General features: G+C 41.4%; 1 pseudogene; it reads left to right on the forward strand.

Moving 5' to 3' along the window:
* The first annotated feature begins 5,832 nt into the window (after positions 1-5,832).
* The window catches only part of LOC143109728 (splicing factor 3B subunit 3-like), a 44,484-nt pseudogene continuing 25,737 nt past the window's right edge, over positions 5,833-24,579 (forward strand).

Below are 24,579 nucleotides of genomic sequence, written 5' to 3' on the forward strand. Positions count from 1 at the left end.
ATAGGCTACCTGAAATGCGCTAATTAAAGCCCACAGCATAACACCACCAAAGCGTGTTGAGTCCTAATAATAATAGCGGCTTATTGTTACAGTATGTGGTAGCAAATCATGTTATCAAAGAAATAGACGTAATGTAGGAATGCACACAGATATATTGCAACAGGTAATGGTGTAGGCCTATCTGACGAAGACCTGAGTGGTTGGAACGTCGTACTTGTACACTGGGCACAAAGAAGACTATCCTCACATTTTCCCCTTTGCAACTGTCAAAGAAATCCCATGAACACGGGAAGGCCTAGGGTAGCCTATACTGTACATCAGATGGCCTAAAGATTAGGCCCCTCTGCATAGCATTCAGTGATTTGCATGCAGTAATTTTAACACTGACCTTGATCTAGCCTAGTTTGGCTATTTAAAGCTACTTTATTGCCACAACACAATGTAAATGAACTATAACAAACAATAAAGGACTTAATCACACAAAGTAGGCCTACTATTTTACTGACTATAAAAAAATAATAATTATGTAGGAAGTTTAGAACCCAGAATTGACCTACACACTACAAAAGTGCACCAAATTCAACACAAATGACTCAATACACTTGGAGGAGGTATGAGTCCTTTCTTCTCCAGATATCTTAGGATTTCGCCGTAGTATCGTTTTAGTATCGAGCATCGTGATATTTATGGCAGGTATCGTATCGAAGTCATAATTTTGGTATCGTGACAACACTACTACCGTGTGCTCATACTACAAATATACATTACAAACCCATACAACACTGCCATTTGCCCTTTGAAAATAATAATAATAAAAAATAGTTAATGACTTGAGCAGGTCCTAGGTCCTAGTCTTGGAATAGTTGGTCATTTATTCAGTATGTCCATAGCACAAACTCACTATAATAACAGAGCCATGGGGTGATTTGAAGAAAGAGGACAGATGTGGACTAATTTGTAAGACCATGATTAGTAATTAAATGACATTGGTTAGTGTTCTATCATCTTGACTGTTGTCAACTTAAATGAGGGACACGCATATGCCTGAGTCTCCATCATATGCCTGAGTCTCCATATCTGTATCAATGTCAATTTTGATCCAATTTGACTGCAGTTTCATGTCTACTATGTTGCCCACACAATATTTCGACCAGTGCACCTTAATACACTAGGCTAGAACCGGCTCTGAATCTGACATAGTATTACCTTTTCAGTCCAAACACGGTTATATTTCATAATTGTGTAGAAACCTATTAAATACATAATAAGTGTAAATTCAAAGAAAGTGCCTACAGGAAAACTAAGGTGATAATTTACCTTTAGCCCACTAGGCTATATCAAAGATTCTATATACTTCACAAACAAGCTATGTTGCCAATGACTGACCAATTCTTCAGTAGTAGCCTACCTGAGGTAAAGTAGTGCAGGGTCTTAACACAGTCAGCAGCACACATGTCGAACTTATCCGCCTGCCAAAGAAGAGAGAGAACGAGAGAGGAGAGGAAAGAAAGAGGGGTGAGGAAGGAGTAGAGAGTATAGGAGAGATGATGAACAGAACGATGGTACCTGATGCAGAAACCTCATAACATCATTGGGCCTATAAGCCACAATTAAAGGGAAACTTGGCAGGATTAGCTATATTTCCCCCTCTGCTGGAGAAATTGTGCATTATGCTATTTCAAACTGTGGAAAAAGGTAACGATAAAGTACATGGATTTGTTTACAAGCTAGCGAAACTGTTAGCATAAGTTCGGCAGAACAATGTGGATTGTGTGGTTGTCTTTCAAATTTCCTCTGCATGCAATAGGACAGTGCTATGAGTCCCATGGTTTCCCACCAGCGGAGCTAGTTGGCTAGTTCAAACTTTTGGCAACTTAATAAAAGGTTAACTTGTGTCACACTGTTCGCCAACAGCAACATTATCTTATTTGTTTTCAAGTAGCAGGGAATTCAAGCAAAACCGTTGCAACTCTGCCATCAATCATTATGTTAAGCCCGCCTAACAACTCTATACACGATTTGATTGGCCTGATAGAAGTTTCATTTTTCGAGCTCACAAGCCAACGGAGAGTTGCTAGACTAGCCGCTAAGGTGCGTCTAGATTTCTAGGCTAACTTTTTCCCCTACTGGTCGGGGATCGAACCGGCAACCCTTCAGTTACAGGCCCGATGCCCTAACCAATAGGCCATGTTGCCCCAACCAGTAGGCCACGCTGCCCCTACCTTTATACTGTAGTGCAAACTGTCCTCTAAATATTTAATGCAGTGAAATGTGTTTATAATCATTAGAGCCTTGTTTTCTGTTTTTCCTTATTTGATACACACACACACACCACCACTTATGCTTTTTTAAATGTTGCATTATGCCCTGAGGATGGAGTTTCTTGTTTGTCTTTTCTTTAGGGCAGGTTAGTTGCATTACTTATGATCATTGCGATTAGCAGGAAAATAAATTTGACTTTCATGCAGTCAGATATAGAAGCGCCTTGTTTTTCAAGCTTCAGCTTCGATTCTGCGGTATTGGCCAAAAAAGGGCATTCTTTGGTTACAATTAGGTAGTTTCCTTTTGCGTAGCCCACCAGTTCTTGTTCCAATTTTCTGAGTATTTTGTCCTCTGCATTCTATTTATAAGCTTCACACCATCTTGTCTATTATTAACACTCCATGCAAACTGGTGCCACACCCTTCATTTTAACCTTTCTTAAGTAGCTCTCAAGTTCTTCACCATCACAAAACCAGCTGCTGTCACACAGTAGATTTAGCACTTTTTTATGCTTGTTAATGTATCTTTGTGTGTGTGTGTGTGTGCGCACACGTGTACTATACAGAGGCCAGAAAAGTTGGTCATTTTATTAGTTACACAAATTATTTTTATATACTTTTTGCATGCCTACTTCAGTGACCGAGAGTCTGTTTGTATTTCCTCTTTTAATGGACTCTTTTCTACTCTGCTGATGAATCTTTCATGTCTCTTCTCTAACTGAGCACTGGAGAGAGCTACTTCATTCTGATCTCAGAGTCCATTTGCCCTGGACAGTAAACCCTACATGCTACAAGTCGATGCTGCCACTGACCTTTCTCCGTGTGTGTGTGTGTGTCTGTGTGTAGATTGCTGATCTGGCTAATGAGGACACTCCCCAGTTGTACGTGGCCTGTGGACGAGGCCCCAGATCAACATTAAGAGTGTTGAGACATGGATTGGAGGTACGTTTTCACAGATGTGTGTGTGTGTGTGTGTGTGTGTGTACCATACCTTTTTCACATTTCTACAGATGTAATCAGGGATGTGATTCTTCCGGATTAATCTGAATTCTGGATTTTCCAACCTAAAAATGTGACCCTTGTGAATCATGCAGATCAGCAGTTCCCCAGTTGACAAAAAATATTTGTCCTATTGGCTTTCCAGTAGACTATTTGTCAATGCCCTATAGCAGTGGTTCTCAACCTTTTTTCAGTGATGTACCCCCTGTGAAATATTTTTTCAGCCAAGTACCCCCTAACCAGCGCAAAGCATTTTTAGTTGAGAAAAAAAGACTTAAAACAGCACAGAATTTTGCTGGCTCTGGTTTGGCCTTCTTTGCCACTTGTCCCTCCGTGTTTTCACAATAATTACCGCTACGCTTCAACCACGACTCCATCGTTTTAGTTTTGACAGTGATTGACAGGTGACGACGGGTGGCATGTGACAGGTTGGGTCGAACCATCCTGGTATGGGGGGGGGACTCTGGGTTTTTAGGATAATGAAATTGAATAGCCTACTGGAATATAAAATTCATTTTATGAACTTATATTATCCTGAAATATTTATTTAATAATTGTTTTTAAAGTATTTTTGCATGGATTCTACTTTTTAAATATATTTATGTTTTAAAATCTCACGTACCCCTATTTGAGAACCACTGCCCTATAGCACACATAGCCAGTGTGATAAGACATGGATTTCTGATGGAAGGGGTATAAGCATGTACTCCCATGCTAATCAAAAAAGCAAGTTGTGCAAAATTTACTGACTTCAAGTTCAAAGAACATGTGCAGAGTTACTTTTAGCTTTATTGTACTATAGCTGAAATGTTAATGATAATTCTGCCCATTGAATCTGCAACACTAATCTAGCCCTCCTAGATACAATTTTATGTAGTTCAGTTCTTGGGGGGTGATAAACAGAAACCTTACCATTTAGAAATGTTTTAGTGAGCATAAGTTACATAATAGGGATTTCTTTTTAATCTTACCAACCAATCTAGCAATCAAGTGTGTGTGTGTGTGTGTGTGTGTGTGTGTGTGTGATATGAGTAAGAGGGCAATGGAATATAAAGGCCATGTAAGTTGTATTTTAAAAAGCTAGTGTTCTAGAAGTCTTCTCGTGTGTTCTATCTCGATAGGTGTCGGCAGACATGTGGACTCGAGTCACATGACTTGGACTCGAGTCAGACTCGAGTCATGATTTTAATGACTTCAGACTTGACTTGATAAAATTCTGCATGACTTGCGACTCGACTTGGACTTGAATACTATTCACTCGAGACTTGACTCGGACTTTGCCTCTTTGACTTGTGATGACTTGACATGTCTCGAATCAAAAACTAAATTTCCTGATCGTGGACCAGTCACCCCAGAGACGCTTCCCCTCCGCGACTAAAAAAATAAATAAAAATAAAAATAGCGGAGACAAGCGGCCAGAGCACAGTTCAGTGCTGCCGCTACCCCCACACGTGTTACGCACTGTGTGTAGGGCACCAAGAGACCGAGGAAGGACCAACATTTAGCCAATAAATAGTAGCTTTACTGCAAACTGATTTGCACTCTTGTTAGAGAACGTTTAATGTTAAAATGCACCAACAGAATGTTACATAAAGATGATACTTTTCGAGACCTCTCCATGAAGATCCAACTTGAACTTATGCTAGCTTACTGCATTTAATTGAGAACGCATCTAAGCACGCACGAGAGGGAGAGAAAACGAGTAGGTTCCAGCTGGCTTGTCATTGTTGATGATGATAATTGATATTTTCTTTTAAATATAAGAAACGTATAAAAGGAAATCGTGAAGGCAACAAATATGAGATTAGAGGAGATTGCGAATTTATCCGGTTCTCACTAGCCTACTGTTATCAACTATGAGATCCAGGTCACTATGACATACTAGCTGCACTCGCTGTGATTTGGAAAGTGGACAAGAAGAGTTGTCTTTGCCTTTGTGTAATGGAACTGGTGAGTCTTGAAGTATTCTATAATTTATTTACACTAGTGCAGTGCCCGTTCAAACATGCTATTCCTGTAGCCCAATTACATGCCTGCAGGTAGGCCTGCTTTAAAAATAGGATGATCGGGAAAAACATAATTCCAGGTAAGCATTCAATAATGAATAGGCCTACAGATAATATAATAAATGTGAAGTGAGCAGAATTTAAGCATGGCTGCATGTGACATTTTTTACAAATCAAAATGACATAATCCTAACAGCTGTTTTGAGTCAAGGCTATATGCTTAGCCTATTGAATAACTTGATGATAGAGGAAACAAACCATTTTGTGGAATGATGCATCATATGGAATTTGCAACGGTGTGACTCAAAAACAGTCTCTGGTGGCCTATAAGTGACATCACACTCTGTCTGCCACTCGTTGCTTGTCGCTGGTTATGCTTTGCATGTGTGGCATTCTGAGACGTTATTTAATTCGGGACCATTATCGCTCGTTTCAATTTAGGACCTTGCAGTTGGAACTGTTGTTTGCTTATTCAAAGTCTAAAGACAGTCCAAAGTAGCCTGGGCTATTCATATAGCATCACACTCTGTCTGCCACTCGTTGCTTGTCGCTGATTATGCTTTGCATGTGTGGCATTCTGGGACGTTCTTTGATTCGGGACCATTATCGCTCGTTTCAATTTAGGACCTTGCAGTTTGAATTGTCATGTGCTTATTCAAAGTCTAAAGACAGTCCAAAGTAGCCTGGGCTATTCGAAGTGTCCGCTTATTGCACATCATTGTTTACGTCATTTTGAAGAGCCACTGCATATAGCCTACCTGTGTGTGTTGGCATGTTGGCGTGTTGTTGCAAAATCCGTGGAGTTATCTTGCACTCGCTTAAGTTTTTACCCATGTAACCTACACTGATCCAATTCTGCCAAAGCCATGAAGCCATGAAAGCCATCCAAAGGAATGAAAGCTGTTTGTGCCAACTTAATATCATGCTTATCATTGTTAATATTGTGCTATACATGTGGCACAAACAATGTTTGAGTTTGTGGACTAGCCATAGGCTGAATGGAGCTGGTAAAAAAAGATCATTATGAGAACGTGTGGACAGTGGCACAATGGGCTTAAAGTGACAGTGCACCATTTACAAATGAGATAAACAGCATCAAATGTGTAGTATTTCTTAAGAAATTAATACTTTAAAACAAAATTACTTTCATTATTATCTTTTAAATAATATAAAAGTGTTGACCTTGGCTTCCCTTATGAGTCGCCACTGGCAGACAGCCTAATAATAATATAATACCGATAATAATAATATAATAATAATAATAATAATAATAATAATAATTGTTTGCAGGCAAATCTGTGGCATAGCGCAGTGAAATGCCATCAGTCAAATTATTACTCATCCTTACAGTGGGCTCCGCAATTTGGAAAAACAATATATATATTTGCAGCTGTGCTGAGTGTCATGTAGCTATACGTTTTGTACAGATTACTCCGGTATGCACATGTGTATATTACACAGGTATGCGCATGTCGTAAAAGATTTAGGAGACAGAAACATTGAACATGTTTTAATCTGTATTTATAAAAAAAATACTGTGGATTAGATGTAAGTGCTAAAATTATGATCGATAGTCTAATAATGGCATTATTAAGTGAAGAGTACCTGATGACTTGTTCAGGACTTGAAAAAGATTGGGACTTGGACTTGGACTCGACTTGGCTTTGATGTGACTTGGACTTGGACTCGACTTGCCCTTCTCTGTCTTTACTTGGGACTTGACTTGGACTTGACTGCTAAGACTTGGGACTTACTTGTGACTTGGTCCCACCTCTGGGTGTCGGAGATGGCTGTATCAGAGCTGCCCGGTAACCCCAATGCTGTGTGGACAGTACGCAGACATGTGGAAGGTACACTACACCAATTACTTTTTTTAGTCAGTCTGGTTAGCACCTGTAACTCATTGAGTGTTCATTCATGTCCAGAGTCTAATAGACAATCTACCCTGCAAATGAGACTGCAGGCAGGTACAGTTAGGAACAAAATGATTCATACCCCTGGCAAATATTGATTTAATGTTGGTTTTCTCTTAACTCATTGAATGCCAAGCTGTTTTTGGGAGCTTTGTCCTAGAGTGCCAGCAATCTAGACCATTGTTGATGATTTTTGTACAGCCACAGCATATTCTGTGTTATAGCTATGAACAAATACAGACTTTGTTCAATACAAAGTCAAAAAGAGACTTTAAGCTCTCGGTGGGTGCAAACCGTGTATTTCTACACGCCTCTGTTCCTGAGATATCCCAAGCTAAACAGTGGCTATTTTTCACCAAATTCGCTGTTTTTTTCTAGAAATGGAGATATAACGTCTTTCATGAAATATGAAGTGTTGCCTGTTACTTACTTGTGTAAACTTTCCGGGAAGTGATCAGCGAGACCTGGCGAGACTGCCACCTAGTGATAGACCCACGAAAATGGCCTGGTTTTTACCTGACGTGCATGCGTCACTGATTCGACCCAAAGCGGCAACCGAGTTATGATAAAATGTCCAGATAAAATGTCCAGATTGTGCGTTTTCATGAGTTTTCGATCGTCATATATTTCATTTCCATTCATCACAGAGTTCCCAAAATCACATATAAGGTGTGTTAGAGTATCTAGTTTCGTAATTTAAAAAAAAAAGCTAAAAACGTAATATTACGTTTTTGGCACTCAATGAGTTAAATAAGAAAAAGAAGCGTTTTCATCTTTGTTAAAATTTTTATGAAAAACTGCATGTCTAAAATGATCACAGCTTTCAAAATGGTTCTTATAATACCTACCAAACCTCTCCATGTCTCCACAATGATTGTAGACCATACCTTTTTAGCAGAAAATGAAAACGCTTCTTTTTCTGATTCCATGTTTCTACCACATTGTCTTACAACCTTTTGGCATGTGGAAGTGTCAAACATATTGGAATATATACATATATAGAAAACCAACATTAAATCTATATTTGCCAGGGATATTAATCATTTTGTTCCTATCTGTAGGCTAAGATCACTTCATGACACCTCTAATTAGTGATATCTTGGGTATGGTATGGATCTATTGTCCATCAGTGCTGAGGACTTTCATTGTAGTTTTGTCCATCAGAGAACTTGTTTAAAGGCGCTCTAAGCGATGCTGGGTAAAGTCACTTCTGTTGACGTTCAAACTAGAGGTCTGCACTCCCGTGGGTCTAGACGCAAAAGAGTGCGGCGCGGGACAACTTTTGAAAGCTCTTTGCGGGAGCGGGCGGGATGAGAGAGGTGCGTTCGCGGGTGCGGGAAAACCAATGATTCACTGCACTCCCGAAAATTAAATATGTGCGTGAAATTAAATATGGAAATGATTAAAGTACTGTTCATAACTATAGTTCAGCTGGATGTTCTGTTAGGCAGCATTAAAAATTCGGGGTTTAAGCATAACTGACGGATAGCAGGCCTATAGCCTATATTGTCGTTTACGTGGGTTCAATTTGTTCCTGCTGCTCATTGTCAAAACTCAAAAATCGAAAGCATGACTGAGGAAGAGGGCACCAGACTAGGCCTACTTCAGTTGTTGGCCTACATTCAGAACCAAGAAACTGACATCTGGAGTCTTTCTCAGGTGTGTGTGCTCCTTTCGTGAGACAGAAAGAAAAACTGAATAGGCTATCCCTCCTGCATGCGGGCTTTAGCGGGCGGGAGCTGGACATCATGTTACAGATGCGGGCGGGAGCGGGACTAAAAATGACACATTAATGCGGGAGCGGGACAGAATATTGCGGGAGCGGGACTGAAAAATCAGTCCCATGTAGACCTCTAGTTCAAACAAAACAGAAATCTAGCTCGCTACATCTCGTCAGTGATTTGCTAGAACAGTTTGTTATGTTTTTATGGGCAAGGTTTGCCCAAGTTGTTTTGTGGCTGTTTTTGGAGCCTGGCTGTTGATAGCAATAAAATGTATGGTTAAAATGGATAATAATTTAACTTCAAGACTACTTTTAGTTAGCCATGTAACCCATCTTGGTTTTAAACAAAGACACTATCCCCTCCCCCAATGGAATGCTAATGTGCTGGTTTAAGGCCTATCACTTACACAAGACAAAGGATGCTTCCTTGATATAATGTATCCATGTATCATGAAATGTAAATGTATTCATGTCTGGTATCATTTTGATAGTCTCATTACAAGGATTGTAATGATGTGATTGTGAGAATGTTTGGAACATTCTATAAGTGATATTTCTGATATATAAGATATCTCTCCTCATGCTATTCATATAGGTGTGAAGTGGGTGTGAGTAGGTGTGTCTGATACCAAGTGAAGAGCCAACCAAGTGGGATTGTTCTTGGCGCCATTTTGTTCTTTGTTTAAAACATTTAAAAGTAACTAAACTGCAATGTTTGTCAGATCAGATTTTGGATTGTCAGACTAAGGATGTAGAGCGGAAGAGAGGAGTTGGCTACAGGCCAACCTAGGCCTTTCAGGCCTGGGATAGGCCTACATAGACCATAGACCTTTTTTTGTACCCTCTCAGCTTGTAACAGAATAAACCTGATTCCTGAGTTTTCCTAAAGTTCGCCAGTCTAAGATTAATATTAAGTAATTAGTCACCTACAATTACTTTCACTGTCCAGAGATCATGTTTTTTTACAGTGTATTCAGGACACAGGCAGCTAGCGGATGGTGAGGTGATGTTTGCTATAAGTGACAAAAAAACGTTTTAGCCTAAAACGTATGATCGCTTGGAGCACCTTTTAAAGGCTGCAGTGAATTCAAGCCGTTGACTATTAGGGCTGTAACATATGCGATTCGAAACCGAAATCGCGACACTCATATCCACGAACCTGTGTCGCGGTGTGAAAAGGCAGAACCGTGACACACCCCTTCCTAGTGTTTCACGCAGTGCTTTGCCGCTTACACGGCCGCATAAGCAACACACATCTCTTGCTTTTGACAATATGACCGCTTCGCTAGCTACGCTAACCGTGGTTCAGAAATAGTGATACAAACCGAATCGTGAGGTTGGTGTATCGTTAAATACAATGCCGAGCGAGTTAGGTCAGTGGTTAATCATGTGCTGCATCACTGCAAGTGGACGTTATTGCAGCTGCATTACCAGTATTTGTTATGGCTGGACTCTCACAGAAAAGTGTATACTGAGCCCTCTTATATGTTTTCTAAATGTTTCCCCACATTCAAGCACACTAGTATTCATCCCAAGTAGCCAGTGTCTGAATGTGGCGGTGATTCCAGAGCCACTGTCTGACTGGCGCCCCTGTGTTGCAATGCTTTATGGGTAGGCACATCTGTGCCAGGACTTCCCTGAAGCCATGTGATTTCTGTGAAAGCTGCAGTGGCCTGCACGGTCTCGTCATGTCCCTGCGAGCTGCTGAGAGAGAGAGAGAGACAGACACACACACACCAGGGCTTCCCTGAAATCACATGACTTCTCTGAAAGCTGTTCTGAATAGCATGCATAGTCCTGCAAAAGCTCCATGAGTCTCTGAGGGAAGAAGAGGAGAGAGGATGGAGAGGGAAAGAAGGCAGACAATTGAGGGGTTGTCCTGTTTTCCACGAGGTTGGTCTGGAAACCCTGTTCGTATGTTGTCTATGGATGTCCTACTGCAAACCAAATCGCCCTTAGGGAACAATAAAAGCTTTAAGTAAGTAAGTAAGTAAGTATTAATGTTTGCTCAGCCTCCAGGAAGGTAAACCAATCAGCGACCAGAGGGCGGCTTAGTGAAATGAAGTTGCGGGGAAGCTTTCATTACAAAAGATACAGATAGTAGTTTCAACGTCAGCAGACTACATTTATACACCCTGCTGTATATGTTTTTATTACACGGCTCTTCATAATGCTGCAGAATGCTCCATTCACTTGAATGGGCCTTCCCAACGTTCGGTGGTCTGCTAATTCTCAATAACAGATCGTTGCTAAGTATAACAGACCGCTGTCAAGGAAAATGGGCTTTGTGCTTCTATTTCACGTCTTTCATATCACTACGCAAGGACTGGAACTTCATTCAAAAGTGAAAGCAGACGGTTGATCAGCTGTGTTCTGAAGAATGGTTGATTCAAGTTCAGCGTGTGCTGTTGTCGACCTATTTGTTTCTCACCAAAAGCCACGATGAAACGGTAACAAATAGGCTATAGCCTAGGGCAGGGGTATTCAATTAATCTTCAGCGAGGTCCAGTTACGGAAAATGTCCTCAAGCCAAGGTCCGGAGCATCATAATGTTTAACGTGCGTGTTTAGGCTATATATGTATGTGTATATATATATATATATATATATATATATTAGGATGGATGGATGGAGCCTAATTGTAGGCCTAGGCCTAATGTTTAATGTGAAATAAAATAAGTAGCCTAAAAGGCAATATTCGAAATGAGGAGAAATAAGGCAAGATAAGTACCCTGGAAATCCAGAGTTCTCGCGAGAGCCCAATGGAATTGTCTCTGCGAGACACTCTGGCAAAGAGCAATGATGCACGTTACTTTTACCCCAACATTCCGGGAAACCAGCTAAACTGATGAAGACAGCGATGCAACGTTGGAGGACGGTACACATTGGTCGTAGTGTTATCCGATTGCGTCGAAGTCCGAAATAATTCAGAGTAAACATGGTCTAGTGTTATCCAATTGCGTGCAGTGAGATTTTTAAATGCATGCTTGTTGCCGCCCTTCGAGTTGGGCTATTACATTGTTCTTTGCCAGACCCTTAATCTTTCTAGATTATCAGGGTCTGGATTTTCCAGGCTACAAGATAAGAGTAATTGGGGAGAATAACTGAGTAGCCTTGGCTATTTTTAAGATCTTAACGTGAACTTAAAATAAAATTTGAGCTGAGACAAGGATGGATATTCCACAACTGGTTCCTTAAACCCATTAATCAGCAAGTTTAATTTTATTAGGGGTCCGAGCAGCGTAGCGTACAAAATTCTGTAAAAGTCATACTGCAGCCTAAACCGTAACTCCAAAACTCTTCAAATTTTCAGGTATGGTTACCAGTACCCCCCTCTACCCATAACCCAAAATTTGGGGTACTGCACCCAAAGGTGGCACTATTGGAAAATAAGTTAATTATGCTAATTTCTCTTTACCAGATTGACCTAGACTCAAAATTATTTCATCATATTAATCTCTAAATTCAGATGCATCTTTTTCACCCTGGTCCTATGCTCTAAAAATGTTTACTTTTGCCACAATTTCAGAGAAAGGTTTCACAGGCTTTGAGTAAAATTATCACATCTTCACCAAAATTCTCACAGACAATGTTTAGACCAAGCCTCACACAAGTTATCAAAATAATTTGGATATGTTCTTCCATTTCACAGACATAGGCCAATAAAGTTCGACCACTCAGCCCATTTCTCCTATATCACCTATATTCCTATGTGAGTATTTTTTTTCCCTTAGATAACAACCATACAACCATCATTAGGTGGATACCATTAACAGTGCACATTTCTGATCTCTACTCTTTTTTTATAAAGCCCTTAATTCTATTGTCAAATGTATGCTAGGAATTTTCTTGATGTTGTGTGTTTGCCAACACACATTTTCACCATGTGAATGTGACTGCCCATTATTCACACAATTGAACAGCACCTGAATGACATCATGCAATCATGCAATCAACATACTGTCATTAGTTGCTAAGAATCAGAATGCTGAGACACTGACATTTAGGGGAACTTCTTTGTTTACTATTTTTCCTTCATCATTAAGTCTATCATATTTATATTTCATCCATTAGTGTTCTTCTCTACAAATGTCTAATTGCCCCAGAATTTCAACAAGTTTTCAGGTGTACTCTTTCAGGAAAGCCCTTCATTTTATTGTCAAATGTATGCTTGGAGTTTTTCTTGTTGTGTGTTTACCAATACACATTTTCACCATGTGAATGTGACTGGCCAACATGTAGGATTGACAGTGGCTCAGTGGGATAATGCCTTGTACTGGTAATCCTTAGGTTGAGAGTTCAAATCCCACTTGAAGCATTATTCTTTGAATGCTGTTGGGTTGTGGAGGTTAGCATACTAGAATAGAATGCTGTTGGGTTATGGAGGTTAGCACACTATAACATTACAGCTACTTGTCAATATGGACTTGTAGTGCAAGGCAAATATAACTGTATAATTATAGGCTGTTTATCTTAACCTAACCCCCCCCCCCCCTTCACCTACCACCACAAATACAATTCAATTCTCTGGGAAACACTGCCTTCCATTATCAAACCCTTCATCTTATCCACGACAAATGCATAGTCCTGTAGAATAGAGTATTGTTAGAATAATATTGGGTTGTAGAGATTAGCACACTAGAATAGAGTATTGTTAGAATACTATTGGGTTGTGGAGATTAGCACACTAGAATAGAGTACTGTTAGAATACTGTTGGGTTGTGGAGGTAAGCACGCTAGAATAGAGTATTGTTAGAAAACTATTGGGTTGTAGAGATTAGCACACTAGAATAGAGTACTGTTAGAATACTGTTGGGTTGTGGAGGTTAGCACACTATAACGTTACAGCACAGGATAATCCTAATTTTATGGATCAAATTTATTCCAATCCAACTCAAACGTTTTGAACAACACAAAGGTTTTATCCAGATCAAAACCAAGAATAGATTATGTGATCTAATCCAATTTCAGGATCCTTGTTTCCCTTTGAACAACCCATTTTCAAGATTTGAAATCCAATAGCCGAAATCCGATAACCGAAATCCAATCACGTTTTTTTTAACAATTGGGCTCAAACAATCAAAGCATATGTAAACTAAAAAGCTATGCTACCTCATGTTCATTTTGCTCGGACCCCGTTAAATCACAACTTGCGGTTATATATTTTTTTTTTTTTTTTTATGTTGACCCGAAATGCTGGAAACCCAGGAATATTGTTGGGCAGTGAAAGCATGTAGCCTAGGCTTAACTAGATTGTGGTGGATCAATCATATTGCCTTCTTAAATCGTAAAATATTCTGTGGCCTCAGTTCACTATTGAATGGGCCTAGCCTACCCTATGCTTGCTCAAAATATATGCTTTGTCTAGTAGAGGTGCTTCAAATTGGCGCTTTTAAAAATCGCCTGTCTCAGAATATGTAGAAGAGGTCCAGGGCAATTCCGCGCAAAACTGTCACATTCACATTTAGTTGGCGTTACGGATGTGACAGTTTTGCGTGGTATTGCCCCCGTATCGTTATATAAAGCTCTGTTCTCGCTGTCTAGCTTTCTCCTCTTTGAGCAATCGATGATTCGAAAATAACTTACTTATTGTCAACTTAGATCCATCTGATTGTTTCTCGTCCCATCTTCTCTCCGTCTCCTCTTCCTCTCCTCGCTCATTTTAGGCTATCAGTGAGTCTCTTCCCCATAATAGGCTACTTTACTCACTGACTTTATCAGAATTCACAGATTCACAGCAAGCGCAATGATGGTTTCTGAAGCTCGTGAAGTAAATGCTGTTATCCTAACCAACGAAACATTTAGCGCAGCTTTGAAATCTTACGTGAAAATCTAAATTAGGCTATTATGGTCCGGGTCTGGATAGGATCACGTCAGGGTCCGGACTCGGACTGCGGTCCGCCATTTGGTGACCTCTGGCCTAGGCTATGTAGGCTAAAGAGTCACATTGTGGGGAGTTTATTGTTTCGTTTTGTCAAGTAGCCGTGTAATAAGCGGGATAATGTATAGAACGCCCGTCATTATTGGGAAAATAAGTCCCTTCAGGCCGGTTCGCCCTGTCGTTCTATACATTATCCCTTACATATTTTTTGGGGGGGGTGGAGAATTTTTTGCCTGTATTTAGATAGGACAGTGAAGTGTGACAGGAAGTAAGTGGGCACTCGGACCCATACATGGGGCTTTTCTCAAAGTCAAGGATTCATGCTTGGTAGAACGAGTCCTGCCAAGTCGAATCCTTCAAAGACGAGGCAATGCTTCTCTCTGGAATACGGAGAACACACAATGGAACAAACTAGCGTGTGTTCAGGAAGCTGCAGGTGCATTATTAAAAATCATGTGCACACAGGATTGTGGGTGTTCCAAGCACGCAGAGGATACACGCATGCATCCTCGAAAATCTCAGAACGAAGGACTTAGTACTTGATAGAATTTTAAAGCACCCTTGACATTGGAACAGTGCTTGGCGAGATTCGATGATGTAACATCCTTGAAAGAGCGGCTTTGAAGGACCCATCCTTGACTCTGAGAAAAGCCCATGATATGGGTGCTGTAGCCTGTTGCGCCACAGTGCCCCCTGCCTTCAGGATTTTCTAAAAGGCTGATGTCAGTTTTTACTTAGTGTTGAGTAAGAAGTAGTTCTGGTCTGAAAGCGATTGGCTCAAAGCTGGCCCAATGCTTTCGAAATTAACTTTTAAGTCCAGGGGGTCTTGGTTTAATCAGCATTAACCTGAAGTCCAGGGGCTAACTTCAGCCAGTTATCATCCCAGTTGGCCACCAACATCTATAAAAATTACATCCAAGATCTCACTTCAATCACAATTTCACAAATAAACCAATCATGGCATGTTTTAACAATAATGAACCTTGATCTGTGTTTCAAACTATATGGTGTGTTGGTTCCTTGAACCCAAGGGAATTAGGCCAAGCGAGTCCTTTATAAGTCCTTAAATTTTATGTTAGGATAGTGCTCTGTTATGCTGATCCAAGCAAGAACCACCCACAGACACTGTTTTTTTTTTTTTGGAAATTAGAAAGACCACCTCCCTATTTCCACCTGACTGGATTTCAGTTTCCTTTCTTTTGTGAAGTGTGAACAAATTATGGGCCTGACCTGACCTTTTGTTTTTGCTTCAGCTCCTGCATGTTTTCACTTTTGTCAATATGTCACGTTTGGTTTTGGTCAAAGTTATCGTCCATCCTGTGACCTTGGATGGGACCCTATTGCTTCCTCAAATTTTGACCATTTTCCCCTACATGACTCGTTATTACGGTATGTCAAACTGGATTTCCACTTGTGTGGTGGTTTGATCCCATCTGTGACTGAGGTGTTCATATTCAGCCTCTGAACCAAGGCATCTCTGAGATGAGAAACACTCCAGTGCAGCTTTGTCTTGTTACATAAATGTCCAGATGTAGACATTTATTTTGAAACACAAATTATAAATGGGAAAAACCTTACAATTCATTTTACTTTCTGCTGATGGTTAGGCACCATCCAGTAATGGCTTTAGTTGCGGTCATCTGCTAGATGTTATTTCTGAATTTGAAAGATTTGTAGTGGTTGGACACTACCACAGCTGCAGCAGCCTGCTTGTGAAGTTGCTGTTAAGTTGCAATCCATTCTTATTTGAATGAATCTGACAGGGTTTCCCTCGAGTAGGAAGCCACTACTCCAAAAGTGACAGAAGAAAGCTAGACTTAAGTTTGCAGATGAGCACTGTGATAAAAGTGTAAGGACATCAGCTATGAGGCTTAAGGACAACGACCATCAGCACACCTCCAAATTGTAGAGAATGCACCAATCTGGCACGGATGTGACCAGTCTGATACAGATTCAAAAAGCGATGACATTGAGGCCAATCTACTCAACCCAGCTTTGACCCATACATGGAAGAACAGAAATACTTAATTTCTCTTGAATTTTCAACCTTGCACTGCTGATGGTTAGGGTGGCGTCCCACGAACGTCATGTGTCCTGCCATGACCTTTAGTTGCGGTCATCTGCATGTTGATATTTATAATAATTAGATTGGTAGTGGTTAGAGACTTCTGCAGCTTCAGTGGCTTGCTTTTAATAAATGTAATTTTCAGGTTACTCCCATTTAGTGTTTCTGTCCCTTTTCTGATCTTGATTAGTTGAATTAATTAATTTATTCTATATTTGTCTTGGATCACATTTGTATGCTTCTCCAAATGTTTGTGTGAATTCCTTTTGTATTTATGTTTTGACTGTTAACCGTATTGTTAAATGCACATGAATGCTTTTTGTGCTCGTCATGCATAGTCATCTTTAGCAACTGAAACTTCACACCTCTCAGCGTGTGTGTTGAGTGGTAAATTTGAAAACCCCTGGTGCGTTCTTGTTTCTTGAGAATTTTCTCACTCTTGTTTGTTTTGTAACCCCCCCACCCACCCTCCACCACAGATGAATTTGACGCCTACATCATTGTGTCTTTCGTCAACGCCACCCTGGTGCTGTCCATCGGAGAGACTGTAGAGGAAGTGACGGACTCCGGCTTCCTGGGCACCACGCCTACCCTCTCCTGTTCGCTGCGGCGTGAAGATGCCCTGGTGCAGGTGAGAGCCTGTCTCCAGGGTAACTGTAAACAAGTGGTCTCCGTAGTTGCCAGCAATACATGTTCTTGCACAGTAGTTCCAGTCCCACGCCACCTCATGGGTTTGCTACCACAGCAGAATCCTCCGATGCTGCTGTTGGTTAACACTTCAACCCCCTCACGTCAGAGTTCAGAGCAGTGGAAATTTTGAGACTAACCAGAGTTTTGACACCTTGAAAGTCAACCAGTAGTCTGTGCACTAGACTACATACAGTGACTAGTTTGATTATTAAATGTCTCCTACCCTCCGGCTGTATTTGTGATATTGACCTCACCATTATTAAAGCCGATCGGAATTACAAGGCATATCTGTGAAAGTTTTCCTTTCCTTAATGTTACGAGATGAGTCATTTGGCTTTGTAGATGGATGTCTCCTCTGTGTCCCTATGGTAGTTAGAAATATCAGTTCCCCTCACCATGTCTGACGAGTTCAAGAGCTATATTGCCCATGGGACAAAAGACTTCCTCAGTCTGTTTTGTAGAGCAGGACAGTGACAACAGCCTGCCACTAAACATTACTCCCATTGAATTGAATTCAGCTCAGTCAGTCAGTGGCAGCCACAGAGCCAGTTATCCTGGCCAGTCAGTCATATGGCATCCCTCTTTTGCCTCCCCAGCAAACCACAGATTAGAAGGTATATATAAGTATATATACTCTTTTGATCCTGTGAGGGAAATTTGGTCTCATTTGCATTTATCCAAATCCGTGAATTAGTGAAACACACTCAGCACACAGTTAACACACAGTGAGGTGAAGCACACACTAATCCCGGCGCAGTGAGCTGCCTGCATCAACAGCGGCGCTCAGGGAGCAGTGAGGGGTTGGGTGCCTTGCTCAAGGGCACTTCAGCCGTGCCAGCCTACTGGTCGGGGTTCGAACCGGCAACCCTCCAGCTACAAGTCCGAAGCGCTAACCAGTAGGACCATGGCTGCCCCCAACGTAACGTGACCAACTGAGCTTGCTACATCTTGTCATGTAGGCTTATTCACCGTTTGATGTTAACCGTCTTAATTGTCACACCCTACAGGTGTACCCTGATGGCATCAGTCATATAACGAGTGGAAGACCCGGGGAAAGAAGACCATTGTGCGCTGCGCTGTCAACCAGAGGCAGGTGGTCATCGCCCTCACCGGAGGGGAACTAGTCTACTTCGAAATGGACCCCGTAAGTGCTCTCCTGTGTGTCTCTGTCTGCGTGTGTGCGTGTGTGTGTTCTGCCTCTGTTTGGTTCAAAGTGTTTATAGTGAGCCTCTGTAGACAGCTGGCAGTGATTTCTGGTGGTAAATCGTCATGTCTTCTGAGTCCCAGGCCCACTCACTACTCACTGATTTCACTTGGATAGAGCATTGAAACACTGCCCAGCTACAGGGAGCCCAATGAGTGAAACTTCCCCTTGGGATTTGACTTCACACATTAGCAGTAACAACAGATGGTGTGTCCCTTTGTAGTCCAATTAGGTAACGTCCTTGTTCACATCCCAAAAGGAAGCGTAGAAACAAAAGAGCATTTTGTCCGTCAATTTGTCCAGTCCAGCCCAGCATTGTTTTAGACTGATTTGGAAGGTGTGTGATTACAATTGGTGGTTTCTTTGTTTGGGAAAATGCGAAGCAGTTTGGGAAAATGAGAGCAGGATGTTTTCTTCACCCCCCCCACCCTTCCTTTTGAACATAATTTAGGTTGATGTACTCAGTCCGTATCTGAAGAGTTGTAATTCAATTTTGGATAAGACAGAAAAATTGATTGTTAATGGACCTTCCCGTTTTAATGGACCGATGGTACACATCATTACTGTGTGTAGAAGAGATGTAACCTGCATGTAATCTGATCTTTTGCCCCACCCCACCCCATTCTGTCCATAGTCAGGCCAGCTGAACGAGTACACGGAGAGGAAGGAGATGTCCGCGGACGTGGTGTGCATGAGCCTGGCCAACGTTCCCCAAGGAGCTCCCGCTTCTTAGCCGTCGGGCTGGTGGACAACACTGTCAGCATCATTTCCCTGGACCCCTCGGTACGGCTCACGCTACCCATACATCAGAAGACTTTCAAAAATCTTTTCAAAGACTAAAGTCTCACACCCTCGCACATCTAAAAACAAGTCAGAGATTTTGTAGTCACATACTAGTCACAGATTATGATTTTGGACCGACTAAGAATCTTGCAGGGTCACTATTTACAAGACTGCAACTGGATTGATTTTAATTATTTCTCATTGTGCACTAGATATCAACAGTAACTCAAGGAGGCATATATTCACAATAGAGAGATGAAGAGAGATAGATCGATAGATAGATAGATACTTTATTTATCCCGAGGGAAATTTTAGGCATCCAGTAGCTTATACAACCGTAACACAACAAACAGACGTAGATCTCACACACATAAAAATCACTCACAGAAAGGTATAAATTTAAAGTAGCATGTGAATTGATTACAAAGGTCTGGTATGGACTGACCATGTGATGCATTGACCATGTTAAGGTGCAGTGGTTGAGTGTGTGCAATGGTGGTAGTGCAAAAGTGAACAGTGCAATAACTTTGCTTATTATTGAATATTAACTATGATCAGACACTTTCAAATGAGGAGACACAGCACTCAAAGAATCTCCCATAGAAATGTATGGGGTTAGTTCGTAACGCAAACATGGCAGTCATCTACACATATTCCGCCGCCAAAAGTTGACATGTGAATACATCGTGCCAATCACATGTTGTGGTCTCGCAGCTGGAGCGAGGTTGGTGTGTCGTGATTTGTGAAGCATTGCACACGCACAATTCTACCCGAAATAGATGCCCGATAACTGTCCAAAAAGCGTTGGAATATGGCCACCGAGTGGAGGGACTTGCCTAAAAGGACTTTGAAAAAGGACTATGAAAAGACAAAAATGTAAGCATATTAGAATTGCTGGACAAACGAGAAAAATAATATACTTTAAGACAGGGCTCTACAGTGTGCCCATTTCACTCGCACATGCGAGTAAAAATGATGGCGTGCGAGTGCAAAAAAAATATTTAGGCGCACTGGTGCGAATGACTTCTAACCATGTCAGTGTTTGTCTACAAAACACACCGCAACATCAAGAAACATTACTGGTGCAAACCATGGAATCACGTCGCGAATGCAGCATAGAAACTACACCTCCCATCAACGTTAGCAGTTTCGCGTTGTGACTCGCTAGTAGTAGTCGCTTCTATCAAATCCAAGAGCGCGCAGAAAAAGCGGAAAGTTAGACTAGCCAGCCAAGATGCAAAGATTGAAGAAATTAGTGCTTCTATCCACCGAATTCATCGGATATAGGAGGAACAGGATGAGATTCTGAGAATGCAGTGATGTATTGGCTGCAATATGCAAAATATAGCTGTAGCGAACAGGCACAAAAGTAGCCTCCCGTAATACTCCCATTTTATTCAAAGGTAGAACGCTACTGACAACTCCAGGCTTCCACGCATGCTTGTTTACACCGAATACAAGCTGAAGTGCAAAACGAAAGTAGGCCTAACGTTTGCCTACTGCCCCCATCAATGCAGATATTTCAAATAAAAAATAAAAGGATAAAAAAATATACATCCTTGATAGCCTATGTTGGGTTTTGTGGAAGAGAAAATGGACTGTTTTAGTAGTAGTATTAGGCAGTATGCAGTCAGATAGGTCACCATGGGCATATTTGGCATATTAGCTACAGATGGATTCACAAATAAATAAATTAACCTACATTTGGCAGGATACTTGATATACAGGCTAAATGCAAATATGGCAATGTATTATATTATTTTACATTAACAAAATGTAGGAAAATAACAGACTGAAAATAAAGTAGGCACTGATCTTTAAAATCCTGTTTCCTGTAGCCTAAATGTTGTCAGTCATTCTTAATATTCGCAATTGGTGCACTGGCATGTTTAACTGTTAGCTGGAGTGTAGATTATGTGTAAGTTAAGTACAGAACTGACTGTGCGCCCAAATTTTTGTCTGTGCTCCTACATTTTTTAACTTGGGCGCACAAGTGCTCCTGGAAATTTTTTTTAGTGTAGAGCCCTGCTTTAAGAACAATATAAAACCGGGAATTAGTTATAAGATGTATATTTTATGACCACATACCAGAGTGTAGGAGGGCTAATATAGCCTGTAAAACAGTCAGGTGGACAGCAGACAAAGTTATATGATGCTAGGGGCTGAAAGACATAGTGTGTGCGGTCACTGTCCATGATCGCCAGCATCCTGTTCATGGTCCATTTCTCTGCAGTTGTTGTGAGTGACTCCAGCTCAATGCCAACAACAGAGCCAGCTTTCCTTATCAGCCTGTTCAGTCCTCTTCTTCTTGCATGAACCAAGACTAAAAAACTTGAGTCTGATATTGTTGTAACATCAAGACTAGAAAAAGACCGTCTCAGGCTGACTTAATCGCTAGGATTGCCACCTTACATTAAAAAATCTAGATGACGGAAGGCGATGTGACTCAGGTACCATAATTTCCCAACTATTAGCCAAGGTTTACAGTATACATTGATTTTGCAAAATTTCTTCAGCTGTGACGTCAATACACGGGGACAGTTTCACAATTAATATGGTATTAATATGGTTTTGTTTTTTTAACTTGCATAAAACACTGTCCTGCGGTTTATACACAATGCGGCTAATAAAACTCAGTCTTTGACTGAAATTTCTTGAAAGTCGTATAGTGTAAGGCCAGCATAAGAGTGTGTGTGTGTGTGTGTGTGTGTGTGTGTGAGAGTGTGAGTGTGAGTGTGAGTGTGAGTGTGAGTGTGAGTGTGAGTGTGAGTGTGAGTGTGAGTGTGAGAGTGAGAGTGAGGCTAGTTTCAACAGATGTTATTGACACTGAGGTCACACACATTTCTCCTGAACACCTCTGTTGGTTTTGGTCTGGTCTGGTTCGGAGGAAACATAATACATAATGCTGCTGGAATGTGCGAATGTCATTTTGCAGCACAGAACAGCTCTCTGTCTGGGACTCGGGGATTGGGAGGGGATGCATGGGGGTGGGGCTGGGTAGTAGTAGTATCAGTCTTCTAGCTTTGCTCTGTGTAGAACAAATCCATGGTGATGAGTCAGGCACTCTCTCTCTCTCTTCTCTCTGTCAGGACCTCAGAATGTGAGGATGGAAATGGAGGGGGAACTACATGATCCCTGTGTAGTCACATGCTGTGGGGAATTCCATTGGAATTCCACATGAATAATTGAGTGGGCTGGCATGGGGTCATCTGGTAGATTAGGGCCGATCCGTGGGCGTGCAGCGGTCGCCATGGTCACAGTCATCCATTTGTTCAAAAACCTGTTTACAGGAAATTATGGTTTCTGCCTCAGGCCTGTGAGAATAAGACATCAGTCAGTGTGGTAACAATTTGAAATCTCTCCAGATAAAAAGGAATAGACAATCATGTCCTTGGAAAAACTTAGCCTGACACATAGTCCTCAATTAGTTAGTGATGTTGCAAGGACACACAAGGTCATTTTATTACTTCTACTAAGCAGGTTTTATGTGCTGTTTGTTATTCTGTGAGCAGGATTACAAAAAAATGTCATTAAATTTAATTTGAGGTTTACCCAAGGAAGATTTTCTTTAATTTTGGAGTGGATCAGAATCACTGGGTGAATCCAGAGATTTATTTTGACTTTTGGGAACATTGCTAGGCACAGCCTGTGGCCTTGCCTTGCCTTCCTGTAAACATGTGGATCCTAATAAATGACTCAGACTTTCCACCTCCTTTCTCTCTGCCATGTACTCTCTGTGAGGGGGAGGGGGGGGTTAGGCTAGTCTCATTCACTTCTCCAGTACTGAAGTGGTGTCGTCTCTTGCTCCTCCCGCTCTGCAGGACTGTCTGCAGCCGCTGAGTATGCAGGCTCTGCCCGCCCAGCCCAAGTCACTGTGCATCGTGGAGATGGGCGGCGTGGAAAAGCAGGACAAGCTGGGTGAGAAGGGCACCATTGGATTCCTTTGGGGGCAGCCGTGGCCTACTGGTTAGCGCTTCGGACTTGGAACCGGAGGGTTGCCGACCAGTAGGCACGGCTGAAGTGCCTTTGAGCAAGGCACCTAACCCCTCACTGCTCCCCGAGCGCCGCTGTTTTTGCAGGCAGCTCACTGCGCCGGGATTAGTGTGTACTTCACCTCACTGTGTGTTCACTGTGTGCAGTGTGTTTCACTAATTCACGGATTGGGATAAATGCAGAGACCAAATTTCCCTCACGGGATCAAAAGAGTATATATACTTATACTTACTTACTTATACCTCAACATCGGCTTGCAGGTCTGACCACACGCACACACACACACACAGAGTGTATATGGGTGAGCATCCACATGCTCATCCATATATACTAGCAACCCACATCTGCCATAACCAGCAATCATTTTTCATCCATGTATGTGTAGTTGTGAAACTGATATTTAGATTTGTCAGAGGAAAATGCCTGGACAAGATTTTCTTGCATCAATATTTAACTATCACACAGGGTACTGGGTACTCACCGACATTGAGGCTGCTGTAGGAAATGTCAGCTGTTGCATTTGTTTCACAAATTAGCTTAAAATGCTCTCTCAACCTGTTGTCTGAATGTGAAACAGAAATAATGAATGATTAATTAATTTAATAATAAACCAGGTCTACATTTCTTTCTGAAATGTGTCCATTTTATCTGCACTTTTGTTACAAGTTGTTAGATTTTAGTGGTTTTCTGTATGTCATTCTTTTGGTTCTTTGTTTAATACTGCAGAAACTGCGGGGACAGGATGTTTATTGTAAGCAGACAGAATGTTGTCACCTTAAAATAGCAAATGGTGTACCTAACTAATTGTTCCCCCACAAGACGTCTTAATTGAATAAGGCTATATCACTGCCTGCCCCCCCCCCCCCCCCCCCTCCAATTTGACCCCAGACGTGAATGTATATTCTGGTATTATAATTATCCAGGAGTTTCCCAGATCTTGGCTTCAGTTCATTACCTTGGCTTCACCTTGCAACACTGTGCTGTGCTGTGCGTAGTGCTGGGCGGTATGACCAAAAATGTATATCACGGTATTTTTCAAAATTCTTACGGTTTCACGGTATA

This window comes from Alosa pseudoharengus, unplaced genomic scaffold, assembly GCF_046254945.1.
Source record: "Alosa pseudoharengus isolate Yale_2024_CS ecotype anadromous, Long Island Sound unplaced genomic scaffold, YU_APseudo_1.1 YU_APseudo_1.1_scf_10, whole genome shotgun sequence".
Classification (NCBI taxonomy): domain Eukaryota; kingdom Metazoa; phylum Chordata; class Actinopteri; order Clupeiformes; family Clupeidae; genus Alosa; species Alosa pseudoharengus.